This window comes from Phocoena sinus, chromosome 13 (genome assembly GCF_008692025.1).
Source record: "Phocoena sinus isolate mPhoSin1 chromosome 13, mPhoSin1.pri, whole genome shotgun sequence".
Taxonomy (NCBI): Eukaryota; Metazoa; Chordata; class Mammalia; order Artiodactyla; family Phocoenidae; genus Phocoena; species Phocoena sinus.
Genome location: NC_045775.1, coordinates 32,001,425 through 32,022,532, shown reverse-complemented (window position 1 = coordinate 32,022,532; position 21,108 = coordinate 32,001,425). Strand labels below are relative to the sequence as shown.

The window sequence follows — 21,108 nt, the reverse complement described above, 5'->3', positions numbered from 1 at the left end:
AACTGTTGCAGGCAAGATCTGCTGATGAATGCTCAAACTAATGAGTGAAAGCTTGAAGAGAAACAGGATATTTGCATAGTCTCAAAATATTGTCCTTGGGCTTCCCTGGTGGCGCAGTGGTTGAGAGTCCGCCTGCAGGTGCAGGGGACGCGGGTTCGCGCCCCGGTCTGGGAAGATCCCACATGCCGCGGAGCGGCTGGGCCCGTGAGCCATGGCCGCTGAGCCTGCGCGTCCGGAGCCTGTGCTCCACAACGGGAGAGGCCACAACAGTGAGAGGCCCGCATACCGCAAAAAAAAAAAAAAAAAAAAAAAAAATATATATATATATATAGAGAGAGAGAGAGAGAGAGAGAGTCCAAAAATTACTTATTAATTACAATGGAAAATAGTAACGGTATAATAAAGTAAAGCAGACATCACCTTAACCAAGTGATCAAGGTTAACATCACTAGTAATAAAACATTGAATCATGTATCCACCAATACGATGCACTGAGATGGGTACATGACCCCTAAAGTATCCTTCCCAAAATGCAAAATTGCAAGCTCACCGTGAAAAAACACCAGGCAAACCCAAACTGAGCAACATTCTACAAAATATCTGATCAGACTCTTCAAAAATATCAAAGTCATGGAAGACAAAGAAAGCCACGTTCACATTGGATAATTTGAGGGGACTTTAAACAGGGGTAATTTAAGGTGTCGGCAGAGTGTAGGGGCCAGCACTGGGCTTGAGCAGGCAAAGGGAGGAAGTAGTCAGTGACGCCTGGATAGAAAGCTTGTGGAGAGGCCATCCGACAGGACCTGTGACTTTCAGTCAAGGACACAGCCATCCTGATGTGACTCGCCCAGGGAGGGATCTAGAGGAACAAATTCCCCAAACTCACTCTCCCTGCTCCCTCCAGTCTCCTGCCAGCACTCCACAAGGAGCAAAACCCAACCTGGAGCCACAGGTAAGGACTGTTGATGTGGTCCATACAACACCTGTCTGCTGGGTCAACGCACAGGGTGGAGAAGGCAGAGCATGGACCTGGAGGGCCAAATGCAAGCCGTTCAGCACAGAGCTTGCCCTCACAGAGCACACATTTTCGTGGAGGAAGACAAACGACATAGTAACAGCAAACATTCAGTGAATGCTGACCACGTGCCAGATGCACTCAGCACTTTACAGTGTTATAACTCACTTACCCCTCACAATAGTTAATGAACTCAAATTAACTTATGAGGAAACTGAGGCACAGAGAGGTTAGAAACCTTGTGCAGAGTTTATATGTGCATGAGTTGGTATCAACTATTATAATTTGAAAAAAGACGAAGCCACATCTAAACTCTTAAGTAAATCACAGCAAAATGTTTTTGGAAATTATAAACTAGCATTTGGGGAGGATGGAAAATGACGGCAAAATGAATATTATGGGTAAAAGACAGAGGGTTTATTTTTTTATTTTTTTATTTTTTATAAATTTATTTATTTATTTATTTTTAGTTTTGGCTGTGTTGGGTCTTCGTTTCTGTGCGAGGGCTTTCTCTAGTTGTGGCAAGCGGGGGCCACTCTTCATAGCGGTGCGCGGGCCTCTCACTGTCGCGGCCTCTCTTGCTGCGGAGCACAGGCTCCAGACGCACAGGCTCAGTAGTTGTGGCTCACGGGCCCAGTTGCTGCACGGCATGTGGGATCTTCCCGGACCAGGGCTCGAACCCGTGTCCGCTGCATTGGCAGGCAGACTCTCAACCACTGTGCCACCAGGGAAGCCCCAGAGGGTTTATTTTTAAGTTTTAAGATTAAGACTAATAGTCCTGGGGATCAATTGAAATATAGTTGCCAATGGATGTGTAAAAAAAAAGTCAAAAAAAAAAAGGCAGAAGAGCTGGATCAAAAAGGAAAACACATTATAGTAAAAGAAAAGAGAGAAACAGGGGTGGGGAAAGTAATATGAGCATATTCTGTTAAACAAAATTAATATGCAATTATAACTATTTGAATATTCATACTATGTAAATTCTCTTTGCAAATGAGATTATAGACTTGCTTGCAAACAGTAATCGTGCTAAATAAATGTAAGGTGCTATTATTTAAAACAACAACAATAACTAGTGGATAATATTGGCAGCAGTCCCTATAGAAAGCTCAAGCTTCCAGGAAGATACTATCTATAAAGAAATATGCAGGGCTCACAGCATCCCCACAGCTAGAAGGGGCTTAGAAATGAGAAACATTCCTTTCTGAGTTCTCCCTTGAATTGAAATTGATTGGCTTCCTGGACAGTAACATGGCGAGTTTCAGGATGGAGGTTCTGAGGACAGAATCCTCCGGGCTTATGACTGCCCCACAAAGTTTCTCTGTGGGACCAGGACAAACTTAAACAGTTCAAGTAAATGGCCATTCAGCTCTGGTCCTTGTAACTGTAAACATGTCTGTGCGGCCCCGTCCACTCAAGCCCCTCCTCCCCTTCATCCACAGAGCTGACAAAGCACAAGGAAGTTGAAGTCGCTGTGTGTTTAGATCAGTTCTGCAGGACACAGCAAAATCCGAAATGGATTGTGACCTGCTGATAATCTTTCACAGCGAACCAAGTGATCATTGATTAAAAATAGCTTTGAACATGTATTGCATATCTATTTCAGGCCTCGTTTTATTTGGAATGCAAATACTGCTGGAAGCCAGAGCTACGCGAGCAGCAGCTGGAAAGCTACTCAGACATTCTAGCCAATTCTTGTCAAGCCCAGTTGGTGAAATGAATGCCATTCTGCGGTCTCAGTGAAGGAGAGATTGTTAATTATGCCCCACTGCCCAGTGGTTTCTATTATGGACACATCTGAAATGAGAGGCTCATTTGAAATTCCCAATTTCACTGCTTCCCGGAGCCTAAACCAAGTTTAAAAACTGATTTGCGAGGATGAGAGGGTAGTGCATACAAACTGCCTTGCCCACAGACTCCAGGTAGGGCTCTAATGAAAGTCTGTCCTAGTTTCAAAGGCTCTTTCATGCCCCGGGTGCTCATATTTTCATCGGTATTTCTTACCAGTTCCTAAAATGCAGTGTTTGGGCAGGCTTCTCAGTAAATAATAAATAAAACACACACACCCATCCCTACACCTCAAGGCTAAGGAATTTAGTTTTCACGGCGCTCTCAACCACCACAGGCTGTGATATTTTCATCTCTCTGAAAGGAAGGAAGGCTGGGATCTTGTCTGTTTCGACAGAAAGCCTTTCAAGGAATGTGTATGCCCTGCATTAAAAGACACGGCTGTTTTTTCTGAGGAAAACTCCTATCCAAATGATCGTTGACTCCTGTTTTGGCAGCGGGAAGGGTGGAGTGGAGACTGCACTGTGGGCGTTGCCATCTTTGAGAAGGGAATGAAAACAGATCATCAGTCAAACTGAGGGTGGCTATTCGAATCCTACTGGGCTTATACTTTGAGCCAACCAGCCACTTTCTATTTCACTTAGACCTCAAGTAACACAGGTCCCTGATCTCCCTATGCTCTTCTATTCCATCTTCCCATGAGACCACCGGTGTTCACAGAGCGGAGATCGTCATCTGACCAGGCAGCAGCCCAGCATGGAGACGTAGGACCAGGCTCACGTTGGCGAGTCAGGTGTCCTACGTGACGCAATATTGCTACCGAGCAAGGGCTGGCTGTCCCAGGAGCACAGAAGCCAATATTACGGCATTAGCTTTTGAGAAAAGGAAGAGCTTTATTGTGAGATTGACCGGCAAGGAAACTGGAGACAAAGTTCTCAAATCTGTCTCTCTATCCAGGCTTCAGGGCAAAATTTAAGGAGTTAGGGGAATTTCAAACTTGGAAGCTGATTGGCTAGTCTTGAATTAGTCCATATAAGCTACTTACGGTGCAGGAGGCCAGATTTTCCTTATTGAAGGACTTCTTGCTTCGTAAGGGGCTCCGGTGGCAACACTTCTATTCTTTGAGTTCTGTGGACTGAAGATCCTAGGTTCTGGGGTCATCCTGGAGAGGTGGGTTCGCGTCTTGCACATGCGCAGTGCTGCCTCTGTAAAGTAACTCAAGGTTTGATTAATCAACCTAGTTACAGAAGCAAAACCAGTTTAAGCTGGTGCTGTTTCAATTTGATTAATCAACACTCTGTTTAAGGAGGCAAAACTAGCTGAAGCTGATCAATGTTTTACGTGCTGTTTCAATATCAGAATTGCTGGGAAGCTATGTTCCCTTACCCCACCCTCCCTTAAACTGCCTGATGACTAAGATTCATTTTATTCCTTTATGCCAAACCTTTCAAGCCTTCATCCTTAAAAAAAAAAAAAAAAGTATAAATGCTCTTAGGAGGAGACAATCATGTTTCATCATTCACTTACCCCTGGTGGCTAAGTTTCCAACTTTTTTCTGACAGCGGGAATTCTGATGGGGGAAGAAAAGTTAGACTGGAGAGGGTGAGAAGGGGCTGTCCCTAAAGGAAAACACATGATTAAGGACAATGAAAGTAAACTCCGCTGGAGAACCTTATTCATAATTTGGCCTGGAACTGACCTTGCTTAGTCCAACCTAATTTGTACCAACTACTTGGATGATGGATCAACTTTATAGAAATTAGTCCTTGATAAGACTGAGGAAAATCAATCAGCTGAAGAACTTGAAAATTATAGAGAGCAATATACAGGCTTAATTTTAAAAGTGTTTCTGAGCTGCCTAACAATGTATCAATTAATGGGAGAGATTGTGCCATTCCTTCCCCAGGAAATATTTAAACAGTCTCATTTGTTTCAGACAATGGTGCTCGACAGGGCTTTTTGGCCCTAGGGAGGTGTGGAACTAAATCAAGCTGGAGGTCCAATCCAGCTCTGAGGTTCTCCTGTTTTACTCAGCTATCTCATGGAGACTCATGATTCTGACCTAAGGAGCTGAAGTCAATGTGACATTAAAACAGCCAAGCAGGCACACAGGTGCCCTCAATTAACAGGATTAGGACCTCAGGCCACAACTCTTCTGTATCTCTTTGAACTGCCCGGTGTCCAAAGAAGGGACTCCACACTTATCTGGCCTGGACATCAGAGATCCTGCAGTCAAGGTCACTGTGCAGGATCCCTGGCTCTGGAAACAGCCTTACTCTGAGCTGCCCAAAGCCCACAGGATAGGAGGTGGTAACTTTAGGGAGCGCCTCTTGCATTTCTCGACCATGAAACCAAATGCTCAGAATGGTGCTTCCAGCTGAAGCTGGAACCAAGTCAAGGAAGGGAATGACAAGTTGGGGTCAGATATGGAAACTAGGCAGAATCCAGATTTGCTCAAAACTAAGGTTAAGGGTGGAGCCTTGGTTCAGAAACTTAACCAAAAAAAAGCATGGTGCCATGGAAAGAGCAAGTACTTTGGAAGCAAACAGACTTGCATTCAAATCCCAGTTCTACTGCAAGATCTTCAGGAATTTCTTTGTTTTATGAGCCTCCATTTTCCTCATAGGTAAAAAGAGGCTAATAGTTTTTTCTTTGAGAAATTACATGAGAATTAAATTAGATAGAATATGGCAGGGCAGGGAGCTAGGCTCAGAATGGGCATTCTATAAATATAAATTATCCTGCTCCCTACTCCTTGGCCCAGTGACTGCAGATTAGAATCAACTGGAAAAATTTTAACCCATTCCTATGCCTGAGTCTCCCCTACCCCAGAGGTTCTGATGTAATTGACAAGATGCGGTCATCAAAATTTTCAAATGTTTTTAAAATCTTTCCAGGAGATTCTAATATGTTCCTAAGAGTGAGAACCACTGTCCAAGTATATCAGAATGAGTATCACCCTTGGATTTGAGACGTTCTATTATGGTTTAGGCAAATATTTTCTTCTCTGAGGCTTAATTTCTTTATTATTTTAAGAAGGGGAATAATATTCTGATCTTATAAGATTGTTTTGAATATATCATGAGAGATATTTAATACAGCTCCTAAAAGAAGGAACTGACAATTAGTAGATGTTCGATGAATATTCATTTTTCTCTTTCTTTCTTGTTATTCGTCAGAGAACACACTTGGCCAAAATATTAATAAAATAAATAAGGACAACAGACACGAGATACTGCCAATCAGGCAGTTTTGAAGTTAATTACTGTCTACCTGAGGCAAAACTTTCTTACCTATCTTGTGGTGGAACATGAGGTTAAATCCTAGGATAGGGATGACAAATATGGTGCCCATCTACCCCAGTCCTCCCTGCCATGCTCACGGCAGACATAACTAATCAATTACAGTACTCTTTCCTATTGAGCCCTGATGAGGCCACAAAGTCCTTTACTATACAGCTCTCTCAGGCCTATGCAAACAATTAATCAGAGCTACTACATGTCTTGAAACAAATCTGCCATCCTTATTTTAGGTCAGGGCTGCCTTAAGCCTACAAATGTGGCATATTTCAGAGATGATCAAGTGGGTTCCCTGGTCAGAAGGAAGTGTGTGGCCAGAGATAGAAGCAGACCCTGAGAGCACCCAGCTTTATGCAATCTGATAAGCCAATTAAGCTACTCGAAATGAAAGAGCCAACCGTACACGCTGCTTGGTGCACTCAAGGTGTCGCTACCTCCCACAACTTCCAGAAAGAGTTATCAGATTGTTTTCCAAAAGCCAGATTATTTCTTGGACTTAGGAAATGTGAAAGGAACTGTGGCAGGGTTTCCCCCCCTAAGGTGATAGGCAAAGGCTCTGATGAGAAACCCCAAGGAAGCTCAAGTCAGTGGGTGAAAGCCTGACCTTGATGCCTACAGGCCTGTCACAGCTGAGACCTCGTGAATGCCAAGGCCGGAGGACTGATGCAAATGGCTGGGACCCTCGCCTGCTGTGCCCGCCCAAGGACAGCCAACACTTCGGCAATGGAAGCTTCTGCTAATACTCCTTATGACTGATTGACGCCTTTGAAGGCCATCAGTGTGTTCACTTGTTACAGAGCAGCATTAGCCCGTGCTGGGCAACATCAGGAAGGCTTTGAGCTGATTCCACAGCAAGCACAGGTTATCATTCTAATAGCCTGTTAAAAGTCTTCTGCCTGGGCCGCATAGCACAGGCAGATCAGCTCTGTGCTTTGTGACCACCTAGAGGGGTGGGATAGGGAGGGTGGGAGATGCAAGAGGGAGGGGATATGGGGATATATGTATACATATAGTTGATTCACTTTGTTATACAGTGGAAACTAACACAACCTTGCAAAGCAATTATACTCCAATAAAGATATAAGTCTTCTGCTTGGGACTTTAAATAAAATTGTAACTTGCTCCACTCCATCGTTCCCTTTCTCTTTTTTTAAAGACTCAGTGCTTTTCTCTGTAAAAATTTAGGAACAGGACTTCCCAGTGACGCAGTGGTGAAGAATCCACCTGCCAATGCAGGGGACACAGGTTCATTCCCTGGTCCGGGAAGATCCCACATGCCACAGAGCAACTAAGCCCGGGCGCTGCAACTACAGAAGCTCACGCACTCCAGGGCCCACGAGCCGCAACTACTGAGCCCGCGTGTTGCTACTGAAGCCCACGTTCCTAGAGCAGACTATCTGTCTGACCATTGATAGATACATGATAGAGCCCGTGCTGCACAACAAGAGAAGCCACCACAATGAGAAGACCTCACACTGCAATGAAGAGTAGCCCCAGCTCACCACAACTAGAGAAAGCCCGTGCACAGCAACAAAGACCCAACGCAGCCAAAAAAAAAAAAAAAAAATTTAAGAACAGGAATTAAGAAATAGAACTACTGCAAATGGAGTAAATGGTTTTGTTCACTTGGGTTTTATCCCTTCAAAATGTATTGCCTGCTCCCTCTACTTCCCTTCCCAGCATGGAGAACTCAGCACAGCAACTGAAATCACAGGATAGTGAGAGGGTTGAGGAAGCCATGCAGAGGCATGGATGCAGGGCAGGAGGCGGTGAGACACAGGGTAAAGAGGCGGGATGTGAAGGTGGTGGGCGGAAGAGACAGCGGGCGTGGTTGGGAGATTGAGCCAATACATAAATATACTAGGATAATAGGAGCCAAAATTCTCATTGCCAGAGAAGGTATTTACAAACATTGAAACAGGAAGTCTAGAAAACCATGAGGGTTTGGATTGAAACCACAGTATCAGTATGAACTTAGCTTTTATTATTATGTGTGTTGGTGTGTGTGAATATATACATACACACAGATAAATACAGAAATAGTTACAGATGTATATGTGTGTATGTATATATACATATATTAGCACACATATATATCTCATATATATGTGTGTGTGTACGTGTGTGTGTGTGTATGTGTGTGTATTTCCTATGTCTGTCCACGGAGTGAATGAGCCTAAAAGCAATGACACCCCAGTAGCAATTAAAACATTGAGTGCCCAAATCTTGGTCTCTGAATATACCCTTTATTAAAGGAAACCAGAGGTCCTTGGGAAAATGGCTGATTCCAGGCCTAGAACAGGGAAAGTACAAGTTGAACCTGAATGCCCGAAAATAAGGAAACGCTTAACAAACAATGGGGACATGCAATACCATGGATGCGTCACAAAAACGCAAAAACGTTAGGCCGAGTAAAAGACATATTGTATTATTCTATCTCCATGAGGTTCTAGAATGGATATCTGTGATGGAAAAAAATCAGAGCAGTGATTGTCTGGTGGGGGAGTGGTGCGGAGGCAGGGAAGTACCCCAGGGCGGAGGCATGAGGGGACCCGCAGGTACAGTAAAGTGCTCTCTGGACAGAAGTTTGAGTTATGAAGATGCACACATTAGTTAAAACTCATCAAATGGTTCACCTAAGATTTGTGCATTTCCTGTGTGTAAATTTTACCTCACAGGGAAAGAAAATGAACTATAAATAAATATTAAACTATAGTTGTTGATATGTATACTGAAGCATTTAAGGAAAAATGTACTGACTGATGTCAGCAAATTACTTTGAAATGCGTCCCCAAAAATGAAGTGGATCAATGGATGCATAGAGAAATAAGTAGATTTGTAATAAAGCAAGTATTGTAAACTGTACAATCCGATGATAGATACGTGTGTTCCCTGTAGATTTCTTTTATCTGTTCTGTATGTTTAAAACTTCCCATAATAAAGTGTTGGAAAATTTTTTAAACCTTGCCGTGGACTAAAAGTAAGCGTGGAATGAGCTTGCTAAGGTGAGACAGCATAAGGCAAAGAGCTGGACCAACCAAGAAGCCCAGACAAATTGCACTGGAGTGTTTCTCCCAAGAGTGTGTCCTAAAGAAATGAGATATAGGAACATCTGTGGGTCAGTTCTTCCCATCATCCCTAATGTTGAGATCATTCAGAATGACTATCCGTCGGACCATTGACAGAATACTCTAAACCAACAAATCAACCTAATCATTTTTACTTTCTCTTCTTCTGAAAGTGTTACCAGTTCATCAAATTGCATGAAAACAGCGTGTTTGGATATAACTGAATGTCCTTTCATTCCTATTCTAGATCAGTAGTTATCTACTGGGACTGTGTCTCAGATTTTAATATATCATTTTTTGAATGTCCTTTCATTCCTATTCTAGATCAGTAGTTATCTACTGGGACTGTGTCTCAGATTTTAATATATCATTGTTTGCTATTGTATTATAATGGTAATGCATGATATACTATATATAATGTTCTGCTAGTTGCTTTTTGCCTGTTATATCCCTGGACAGCTTTCCATGTCAATACCTATAAATTACATCATCTGTAAATGGAAACATGATAATTGTGAAGACAAATTTAGTTAATATTTATAAATAACTTAGAGCAATGTCTGGCACATAGTAATTGTTTAACTAAGATTAGCTATTTTTATTTCATTGTAAGGACATTTCATGATTTGAATAATTTATTGATGGGCAGGTTACTGTTAGTTTTCCCCAACTACAAATAATGTGGAATTAAACAATCTTATACATATGTCTTGATATGTATAAATATTACTAGGATAAATTCCTAGAAGTGGAAGTTCTGGGTCACAGAGAATGTACCCTGTACCAATTATATATCTATTGTCTCTCAGCCAAACCCCATCCTCCCACACTTTTTTTTTCCCACCCTGGGGTAGGAATCTGTAAATTCCCTTTCCCAGACTGCCTTACAAGCTGGCTTCTTTTGGGTTTCCAGGAAGATATTGCTAAATCAACCTCCAAAATGGTTGCATCAGTTTGAATTCCCACCAACAGTGTATCAAAGGGTCTATTTCCCTACTTAAGGAATTTTTAAACAAGAAAAAAATATAGCTAAAGGGCCCCAATCTAGACCTCCTAAGTAAGAATCTTCAAGGGTATGGCCCAGGCATCTGTGTTTTCTAAGAGCATCACAAGTGATTCCAATGCACAGCCAGACAGGAACCATTGTTCTAGATCTTTGATTCTCAAAGTATGTCCCTAGACCAGCAGTGTGGGCACCACCTGGGAGTTGGTTAGAAATACAGAATCTCAGGAGCTGCATCTTAACAAGATCCCCAAGGGATTCAAATGCACATTAAGGCTTGAGAAACACTGCTCTATAAAGGATGCTATCAGATGAGCAGCAACAGATCCAGTTCTTGTGGGGCCTAAAGCTTATACAATTTGGGGGCCCTTTTTACCGAAAGAAATACAAAATCACAGACAAGAACTGAGCACAGATTGAACATTTGTTTCCAATGAAGTAAGAAATCATAATAAAATACTAATTTCTAAAACTGAAAAATTCCACAAACATCACAAAATCCAGGGGGGAAAAATGACAAAACATGTTTCCTAATGAGCTGCCTAAAATACATGTTTAATATTTTTCTAAATCTGTAGTCATCTCTTTATATGATAAGCCACTTTGTTCTGCAGTCTTTCTATAAGGAGATGAGAAAGATAATTCAGTCTAGCGGAAATTTGTTTTTTCATTATTGATAATTTAGAAAAGTTTTTTCCAACTTCCAACTCATTACAGTGTCATGTAACATTTTTAGAGTTTTGTCAAATTTGCGCTAAGCTCTATCCAGTTTTCTTCACCTATGAGCTAAGAGTCATGGTATTTCAGGCTTCTTAAGCAGTGGCTAATTTTATTTTATTTATTTATTTATTTTTTTGCAGTATGCGGGCCTCTCACTGTTGTGGCCTCTCCCATTGTGGAGCACAGGCTCCGGACGCGCAGGCTCAGAGGCCATGGCTCATGTGCCCAGCTGCTCCGCGGCATGTGGGATCTTCCCGGACCGGGGCACGAACCTGTGTCCCCTGCATCGGCAGGTGGACTCCCAACCACTGCACCACGAGGGAAGCCCATCAGTGGCTAATTTAAATACCCTTTGACACAATGACCGACTCATTAACTTTTCTGTAGTCCATGTCCTCGTGCAGACCATTACTTTCCTCCTCCTGTTCTTCTGTTCTTTGTCCTGGAAATGTCCCAAATTACATAAATTTTCTCTCTCTTCTGTTATTGTTTTATCTATATTTTCCTTGCTGTTGTGATCCTGTTTCTTGTCTTTATGACTCTGGCCATCAGAGTTTTTAGCTTCTGTTGTGATAAGAGAGTTTTCAATATTTTGAAGTCTCTGCTACTCTCCTTTCTTTTAGTTTAGATCATCAGTTTCCAATAGGATACATCCTTCCTTTCCTCTTTGAGTTTTAGTGTATCAACCATTCTGAAAATAGATACAAAATTAATCCAAAATTAAGGCATGCCCAAGAGCAAGTCAAATACATTTCTAAATTGTGTCTACAATATATTAAGCTGTGTAATAGTATAATCGAACGACTCTTATTCTCCATCTATCACCTTACAGAGCAATATAGGAGTTCTGTCACTAGAACCCTTGTTTCTTGAAGACTTTTTAATGCGTTGTGTCAATACTGCATGCTGTTTCATCTAAAACCAGCACAATTCATCTTGACAAGATGTGTCAGATATGCTAAGACTTATTTTGAGATGCATAAAACCTACAAAATCACAGATTACTGCTTATAGTACTGTACTTAGCAGTACTTACTGCTTATAGCACTTAAAGGTTTTTGCTCCTACAAACACAGGCATTCTGGAAAATTCTATTTCAAGCACATATAATTAAAAAAATAGAGAAAAGAGTGTGTTTATAATTGTATATGCTACATTATTAAGCATATTTCTGATGGAAGAACACTTCCATTTTGTTTAGGCATCATTGAGAACTGAAACCTGCATTTATAACTTTGTGTCAGACGACTGGAAGAATTTTCAACAGACTAGCTTCTGGCTCTGTACATTTCACACTTGTCTCTCTCCCAATCCCCACATGCTTCCAGTGCCAAGAGTTGTAGGATAAGTTCATTCCATGGCACCATGTGTGCCTTGCACCTTCATGCCACACTGGTGAGGGAGCATGCATTGATATAACGCATTAAAAAGTCCTGAAGAAACAAGGCTTCTAGTGGCAGAACTCCTATATTCATCAGTAAGGTGATAGACGTAGTAGAAGAGCAATTTGATTATATTCTTATGTAGCTCAAAATGTTATAGACACAATTTAAAAATGTATTTGACTTGCTCTTGTGTGTGCTGGATGGCATGAAATATTCTTGGAAGCCATACCTAGATTAGAATGACTAGTAACAAGGTAACTCTACACAAAAGTAACTCTAGACTACATAGAAATGTATCATTAATATCCTCAACACAATTTCCCTTTATCTGAATCCCAAAAATGCCCACAGCTGTTTCAAGGCCACCCCACACCTGGGGAATTATAATGAAGGGAGAGAGGGAGTAAAAAGAGACAGCTGTCGTAACCAATTTCAGTTAAAATATTTTACTTTTGGAACTTTACAAAAATATACGACCATGTGAAAGATCTTATGGGGCCCTTCCCAGGGCTTCCGAAAAGAGCTGTGCAAGCAAAGATCCCTGAAGCTTAAGCTTCATTACGTTCACAATCTGTCCCTACAGAGCAGCATGTAGGATCAAAGTGATAAAGCAGAGAACTATCTTCAGAGATCCCTAGTAGAACCCTCTTGATATAAAGATGGAGAAGCTGAGGCCCTCAGAGGTTGTGTGACTCCCCCAGGATCACCCACTGGGGTAGTATCAGAGCTGGGACCGGACTCTTGACTCTTAAGTCCAGTGCTTTTCTCTAGAGTGCTTCTAGCTTTGTGGGTTTTCCCATTAAGACCTTTAGGCTCGGGCTTCCCTGGTGGCGCAGTGGTTGAGAATCTGCCTGCCAATGCAGGGGACACAGGTTCGAGCCCTGGTCTGGGAAGATCCCACATGCCGCGGAGCAACCAGGCCCGTGAGCCACAACTACTGAGCCTGCGCGTCTGGAGCTTGTGCTCCGCGACAAGAGAGGCCGCGACAGTGAGAGGCCCGCGCACCGCGATGAAGAGCAGCCCCCACTCGCCGCAACTAGAGAAAGCCCACGCACAGAAACGAAGACCCAACACAGCCATAAATAAATAAATAAATAAATAAATAAATAAATAAATAAATAAAATTAAAAAAAAAAAAAAAAAAGACCTTTAGGCTTTGAGAGCTAAATTTAAATGTGTACTGAAGGAAATAAAGTATTAGAAGAGGTATCCCTCCAGATTTCATTTAGGCAAAGTGCCAAAAAAATACCCTTTACTCCTGTGACCAGTTTCACAGCCTCTCACAAAGTACTTGCCAACAGAGATTTTTTTTGCTGATCCACTGAATCTTACATGGCAAAGAAAATAACCCTTTCTATAAGTCACAACACACGTGTTGATGAGATGTGGTTTGATACCAAAACAGGCATTCTCTACCACAAAGAAGGAAGGATTACCTAATGCTAATACTGATGTTGATGTTATCCTGTTACAGGGGTCTCGTGCTGTGGCTCTATTCTGATTTGTGCCTTGAGATAAAGATTTACTATCCCTCATTTAAATTATAGTATCTATTGGGTCTTTATGGGCTGCCCCATGTTCCTATACTAACATTTCAATGCGGTCATTTCTACCCCAAAGATTTATTTCGTCTGACAATTCAAATACATCCCACAATTAACTCAAATATCAGCTCTCTGGGCCGTATTCTATTGTCCTCGTGCATGCAACAGTCATTTATTGGATGCCCCTGCTGTGCTGGGTGCTGTAATAGGGGAAATAGGAAAGGCATGTGACATTGAAGAGGGACTACAAAGGTGAAAGACACAAGATGTTTGCCCTCGTGGAGCTTCTAGACAGGAGGTAGAAACAGATACCTGGCCCGCTGGTTGCAATGCAATAGGGTAGAATCTGAGAGCACAGAAGAAGGGAACTGTTACTGAACCGGGGAGAAGGAAATTCAAGAAGACTGGAGAGCTGACCTTTGAGTTAATTCTCAAAATAAAATGTTCACCAGAGAGAGAAGAGGAAGGGCATTAGAAGTGGAAGGGCCAAACTGTGCAAAGGTTTGGAGATGTGTTGGAGAATATTTAGGAGACAACTAAACCTTTATTTAAGCTACAACCTAGAAGCCTGGGGGCAGGGAGGGTGATAGCAGGAAAAAAAACCGAAATGCAAAGAGTGTCATACCTGCCTGCTAAGTCTTTGTGGACTTGCTTCTGCAGGAAAGGGTAAGCTTTTAGGCAGTGTGGTGACATAATCAGACCTGGGTTTAGGAAAGCCAAGTATAGGAGGCACGGACTTAAAATGCTGTGTGTGGCAAAGGTCCAGGCAAGAAATAAAGAACCTGTACTAGGAAATTCCCAGTGACTAGGATGACGGCATCCACTGGATATCAAGAGATATCTTCCGAAAATCATCTCTTTGTAGAGGTCTATAAATAGAATTGTCAGGGCTGGATAACCGGACTAGAGCCCTCCCCATTGTCTTTCATATAGCAAGCAGTCATTTACAACATAAAGTTCCCAGATCATTTCTCTAAGTAAATGAGAAGTGTCCCAGGATGACCTGTATCTGACCATTCTCACCTGTTCTAGCCTGATGACATCACATGCTGTTCACTCTTTTTTCTTCTTTTTCTTTTTTTTCATTTGGGGCTGGATCTAGATAGGCCAATAAGTCTGATCCGTAGAGAAAACAACCACCTACGAGGCTTGGGACCTGAGTCTCAAAGCTCCTCCCTTCTAGGTCAGACGGGAAAACACAGAGATGCACTGGCCCGGTGGGAATGAAATTATCAGTTTATTACTAGGCCAGCAAGCACCCAATAATCCCCCAAATGCAGAGTTCACTGGTGAAAGCTAAACTGAAGAAAAAAAGATTAAACTTTAAGATAAACGGGGCCTTTGCTCCCCTCCCAAATCTATACCTTGGAGCCAGAACACTCCGGCATATCTATGATAAATGGGCCCTCAGAACGGACTGCAAGTTCACTGAATCATTGGGATGGATGTGTTCTGTGGTGGGCAGCAGGACAAAGGGAGAGTTATCTACCTCTTCCCCATGAGCAGCCCTGCTCGGGGGCTCTTTCAAGAGAGAGGGAGAGGAAGAGACACCTCAGCGCTTGTGTCTGGGCAGTGTAAGCCAAAGGAAGTCAAAGGCCTTGCCTTAAACACAGTTATCCTTGTCAGTCAAATGCAGCCAAGGAATTTTGCAGATTCTGACCAATCAGAGTAATCAGAAGGTCCCAGTAAAAGGATGGAGAGAGACAGAAACACCCTCCCCACGTAGTGAGAGGGGCAGATATGTTTGGTGGAAGGCAGAAGTCGCCAAATAGGATATAGAATGCCCAGTAAATTTGGATTTCAGATAAACAGCAGATAATTTCATAGTATAGGTATGTCCCAAATATGGCATGGGACAATGCACTAAAAAAATTTATTCATTGTTTATCTGAAATCCAAATGAACTGGGCATCCCATACTTTATATGAGAAATCTGACACTGCTAGTAGAAGAATCTTCCTCCATGGCCTAGATGTTCATATCCCCCCATCTAAATTAGAATCTCAGGGTTCCAGAAATGGAGAACTTTAAAATCACCCAGTCCATCAGCTTAAATGTATCCATGATGGGAGTAAGGAGACCCAGAAAACTGCAGTAGCTTGGCCCAAAGTCACACTTATAATTAATGGCAGACCAGGGCATAAACTACATCTGCAGATCCTACTGCAATGCTCTTTCCCCTCTGCCACCTAAGCCCCTTTGTCCCTTGGCTCACTAGCTCCTGAATTACATGAAAATTCCCTAAGGGCAAAGAGAATTATTTTTTAATACCTTCTCCCAACGCCTAACACAATGCTTTATGAGCCCTGGCAGCAAAATCTATATTGTGGAGTGGCATGCCATGGGGCCAAATTACCTGGATGACGGCCACCTCTCTCCACTCCACTCACACCTGTGTCCTCTGCTGCTGAACCCATTTGGGGGGCGTGGCTAGGAGGCTGACACAGCCTCCAGCCAGGTGTGAAAATTGTCTCAGCCCTCCTGAAAGGCCGTGAAGTATGACTTTCTGAATAACACACAGCCTTTGGGAGGGATCCTCTCTGTGGAGGTAATGGGTTCAAGGAAAACACAGCTGAGACCTGTGAGCTTCTGTGAAAGGGAGTCTTATTTTAATCAGAATTTTCAGCTTCCTCCACAGCAAACCTTTGACCAGAGCTGCCAGCAAAGAGCCAGCTGGACTTGTAGGATTTCCTTCTCTCCTTTCCCTTGCCTCCCTCTTGTGGACAAGCAGGCAAGAAGTTAGCACAAGGAACATGAGGAGGTAGGAGCCTTTAAACACACGCTCAGACTGATAGAGCAACGGCTCTGCTAAGTAAGACACTTGTCTGCCAGCCCTTGACAAATATGAAGTGGGGTGATCTCGACTGCCCTCTGGCACTTCTCACAGCTCACACCACTGTGTCTTCTCCTTGTTCCCAGGACCCTGATCATCTTCCCTCCGCCCCAGCCTCTCCTCATCTCCCTCTCTCTGTTCCTGACCTCCTTCTTCTATAACTCATCCAAGACCTAGGCTTCTTGGCGTCCTAGTGCCCCCGGCAAGCAATTCCTTACTCCGCCAGGGGACAAACTGCATCATTTCAATTAGAAGAAGCAGCACAGTCTTAAGCAGGATACTGAGATGCTTAATGACAATGATAATAACATTTATTTAGTGCTTAATAAGTGTAAGCTCCTTTTGCGAAACACATGACACACATTATCTCATTTACACTCATACTCCTCACAGCAAACCAGTGAGGCAGATACGGTGCTTATGTCCATTTTACAGAGGAGGAAATCGAGGTTTGGAAACATTAAATAATACACTCGAACTCTTACTCTAAGTGGCAGAACTGGAATTCAGACTGAGAAAATCTGATTCTAGACTCTAGAAAGCCCCGCAGTAATGGATATGTTCTTTGCTGTCCAATATGGTAGCCACCAGCCACAAGTAGCTACTGAGCATTTGAAATGTGACTACTGCAACTCAATTTTAAATTTTATTTCATTTTAATTTAAATAGCCACAGATGACTAGTGGCTGCTCTAATGACTAACACAGCTTGGAGTATAAGCCCTGTGTTATTCTCGTTACTTGCTTTCCCCTTCCCCACACACAGACACACAAGCACACCCTGAGTGGGTTAGGGAGATATTTTGTTTACATCATTCCCCTGGCCCTTACTCCACATAGATTTAAAGTAGACCCTGACGAGAAAATTGATAGTTGATTTATGTCCTCTTTGATGCAATAAGGCAAGGGAAAGTGAATCTGTGACATAAGAGATACGAGCTCTTATCCTCACTCTGCTAGTGACAAGTCACGTAATTTCTCTGGGCCTCAGTTTCTGCCTCTGGACAAGGACAGACTATACTCCCTGATCTCAAAGACCATGTCCAGCTTTAGTGTTCTGCAGTTGGAAAGTGCCTCCACAGAACCCCTCTCTGGCTCTCAAGGTGGCACATTGAAAACAAGACCCCCAGGTGAGGAGTCTGGCACCAGCAGTGATTACCTGGAGGAAGAGTCAGCAAGCACGCTTGATTGTGCACATCCAACACCCCATAATATATGGGGTTCTTTTTTTAGAATCCTAATCAGAGATTCCATTTGCATAATTAACATCTTTAGGCTTAATTGCAAATGACACATCTGTTCACCATCACCCCCTCCTTGGCAAACTATGTGTTATAAACACAGCTTCTTCAGCTCTGTAAACACTTGGTGCCTGTCCTTTGCTTGTTGCTTTAGTCACTTTCCACCTTGGGGCAGTAGTAACCCCGTGTGACCTGTCCCTGTGTGGTCCCATCCCTTCTGCCTGCAGTGCTCAAACCAGATTAGGACCTGCTTGCGACAACTACCCATTTTGACTGGCCACAGTGCATGAGTTCTTAATCTTGGCTTCCTAAAGATGCTCCCTAAAGGCTTCAAAAGATGCACAAAAATTTTTGAAGTTCTGGGTAAATACACTTGTGTATGTATGTTCTGCGGAGAGGGTTCATTTCTTCCATTTGAGTTTCGATGGGTCCTCATGATCTGAAAACCTGTTAAGAAGCACATGCTCCGTGATTTCATTCATAGGAAAGTCTAGAATAGGTAAATCTACAGAGATAGAAAGTAGATTAGTAGTTCCTTAAGGCAAGATGCAAGGGGGGTATGGATAGAAGGATGAGGGAGTAATCGCTAAAGGCTCCTAAATTTCTTCTTGAGGTGATGAAAATGTTCTAAAACTGACCATGGTGGTTGCACGTATCTGTAAATAAATACCACTGAATTGTACACTTTAAATAGATGAATTGTATAGGTGGATTATATCTCAATAAAACTATTTTTTAAAATGGCTAAGAACCCCTGCTTAGAGAAAAGAGCTGTAGACTGTGGGTGACCACAGACAGTGAGGCTGAGCCTCTCTGCCCCCAGAAAGCCTTGGGTGGTACCAAGCACAGTTCTTTACTGGAAGTAAGGCCACGTTTATGTGGGTCTCCCGTGGGGTAAGAATTAAAGGCATCAAGAAGGCTCTCTAGACTCATGCTCCTCAAACTTCAACAAGCATGTGAGGCACTTGATCTTGTTAAAATGCAGATTCTCATCATGTTCTGGGGTGGCTCCAAGATTCTCCTGGTGGTCCAGTGAATACACTACAAATAACAAGGCCCGAGACCAAAACTGCGATAGCACCCTTTTGCCTCCCTGGAATCTTCATGTCATCTAGCTACTTATGACGATACTTAATTTCCTGAGATATATGGCCCTGGGTACACTTTCTTCCTGACTGCGGCTTTCTCCCAACTAACTTATCTGCTCTCTTGCTCTAGTGAACTAAGCTGAACAGCTTGGAAACCTCAAGGGCCCCCTTTATCCTTCTCCCTGAAGTCTAAGCCAGATACAGACCCAATCAGCTCATTAGTTTTATTTCCCCTCAGTCCCACACTGGCCCAATTTAGCTCTTCAGAATGAGGTAGTCTCCTGCAAAAGGCACACCTAGCTCAAATAGAACTTTGACAGAATAAGTTAGTCCATCTGTGTGTCCTAAATGTAAATTTTCTTTTGCTCATCTCACTAAAGATTTCCCTTCCCCAGTACTGGATAAGGAAAGATGTGACCCTAATGCTTATTTTGAACCAAGGGGATGTTCATCTAAAGGGAGAAGGCTGTGGGTGTTCTCCATGAAAAAGATACCTCTAGAAAGAATAAGGACCCTTTCACCAGCCTTATTCAATTAGAACAATACCACAGATGCTATAGCAGGGATTAAATGGTGTAGTAGGTTGAAAAATATGATTGCAATATTTGGCAAAACTCCCATCAAAGCGTGGTGTCTGTTTCTATGCCTTGAATCTGGGCTGGTCCCATAATTTGTTTTCACTAATCGAATACTGGCAGAAGTGCCGCTGTATGAGCTCCAGAGCCCAGCCCTCAAGAGGCCTAGCAGCTTCCTCACTCTTGAAACACTGCCCTGAGAACGCCATGTAAAGAACCCAGTCTAGCCAACTAGGATGAGAGGCTGAGGGAGGAGAACAAGGCACCCCAGCTGACAGCCAGGGCCATCTGAAGGGCAGACCAGTGAATGAGGCCATCTTGGATCCCCTCCCTGACCCAGTTTAACAGAGACACTGAAGTGAGTCCAGGTGAAAACAACAGAGGAACTACTCAACCACCACACCGAACTGTGAGGAATAACACACCACTGTCATTCTAAGTCACTAATTTTTGAGGTCGTTTGTCATACAACGCAGATAAATAAAATAGATGGGATGATGAACTAGATAACATCTAAAGGTTCTTCAAACACGATTCTGTGTTTTAAGAAATGCTGGGGGGGGAGTTGATTAAGCCCCAGTCAAGCTTTTTTCTTCTGTCTACTTACAGCTCTCTTCTCCATTCACAACCAGTTGGCTTCCACATGTGCTTGTTGCCGACCTACCATGTGAGGAAAACAGTGAATGCCCCCAAAGGGCCTCTTCACATCTTTAGTGACACTATTGCAGCAGGATGTCTTGCTTGAACTGCTGCGGGATTCAGGTAGGTTCTAAGGGACTAGAGTTAGGTCACATCTCCCCCCTGCCAGGAAGTGCAGTGCCTAGGGGCTTTGGGATTTAGATTGAACAGACTTGGGAGAGTGCTGATATGGGGTGCCTAGGGGAAGAGAAGGGACAACAGGATGGCAATGGTGGGGACTGAGTAATAGACCCCCTTCCCCCGACTTCAAGCTCACTGCACAGGACTAATTTTGAATCTCTAAGAAAAGAGGCATTATGGTAGAAGTTGAAGGAAGACCTTAAGAAAATCTAGGTACCCAGGCTGCTTTAGAGTCCCAGAGACAAAGCTGGAGACACGCCTCTCTTCCTTTACTCATCCTATCCCAACTCTGCCATGCGTGCAAAGCAGCTTGGGCTTTCTAAGAAGGGAAGACGACGGATGTGATTAGTGGGGTCCCATTCTCACTAAGGGCTCGGTCATCCAACACAGGGAAAGGGCCCCTGACAATGGAGCCAAAGCACATGAGCAAACTCATTTCTGAGCCCAAGTGATGTATTGTACAAACACCCCAGGGACCCGCTTGAAATAACTAGAGGAGCCTCTGAGGGGAAGGTGTTGGAGGTCCAGCGCGGGCAGATAGAGAGCATTGATGTGAATATGTTCAAACATGTACACACAGGCTGGTTACACAATGAAATAAAGACCTTTTTCAGTTTCTATTCTGATGGTCAGAGGTCTCCTTGACCCTGAATCAGATGTTCCGATATTAACCAGGTGCTTTGTACATTCTTCCATTTTCAAGAGCTGTTTTTCTACAGGTGTTTTAGGTT

The 21,108-nt window shown here is 43.1% G+C and overlaps 1 protein-coding gene across 6 annotated transcripts in view; it reads right to left on the bottom strand.

Annotated features, from left to right (window-relative positions):
- Positions 1 to 21,108, bottom strand: part of TMEM178A (transmembrane protein 178A) — a 248,504-nt gene that overhangs the window by 102,445 nt on the left and 124,951 nt on the right. For 2 of the 6 annotated variants that reach the window (XM_032652737.1, XM_032652736.1), the window contains one exon: positions 3,849 to 4,008. The exons of 1 other annotated variant lie outside the window; for it this stretch is intronic. The gene's annotated coding sequence lies outside the window, so the exon portion shown is untranslated. Of the gene's footprint in view, positions 1 to 3,848; positions 5,300 to 14,845; positions 14,886 to 21,108 lie in introns of those variants that run through there. 3 more of the 6 variants (XM_032652740.1, XR_004352831.1, XM_032652739.1) reach the window with 3 other exon arrangements.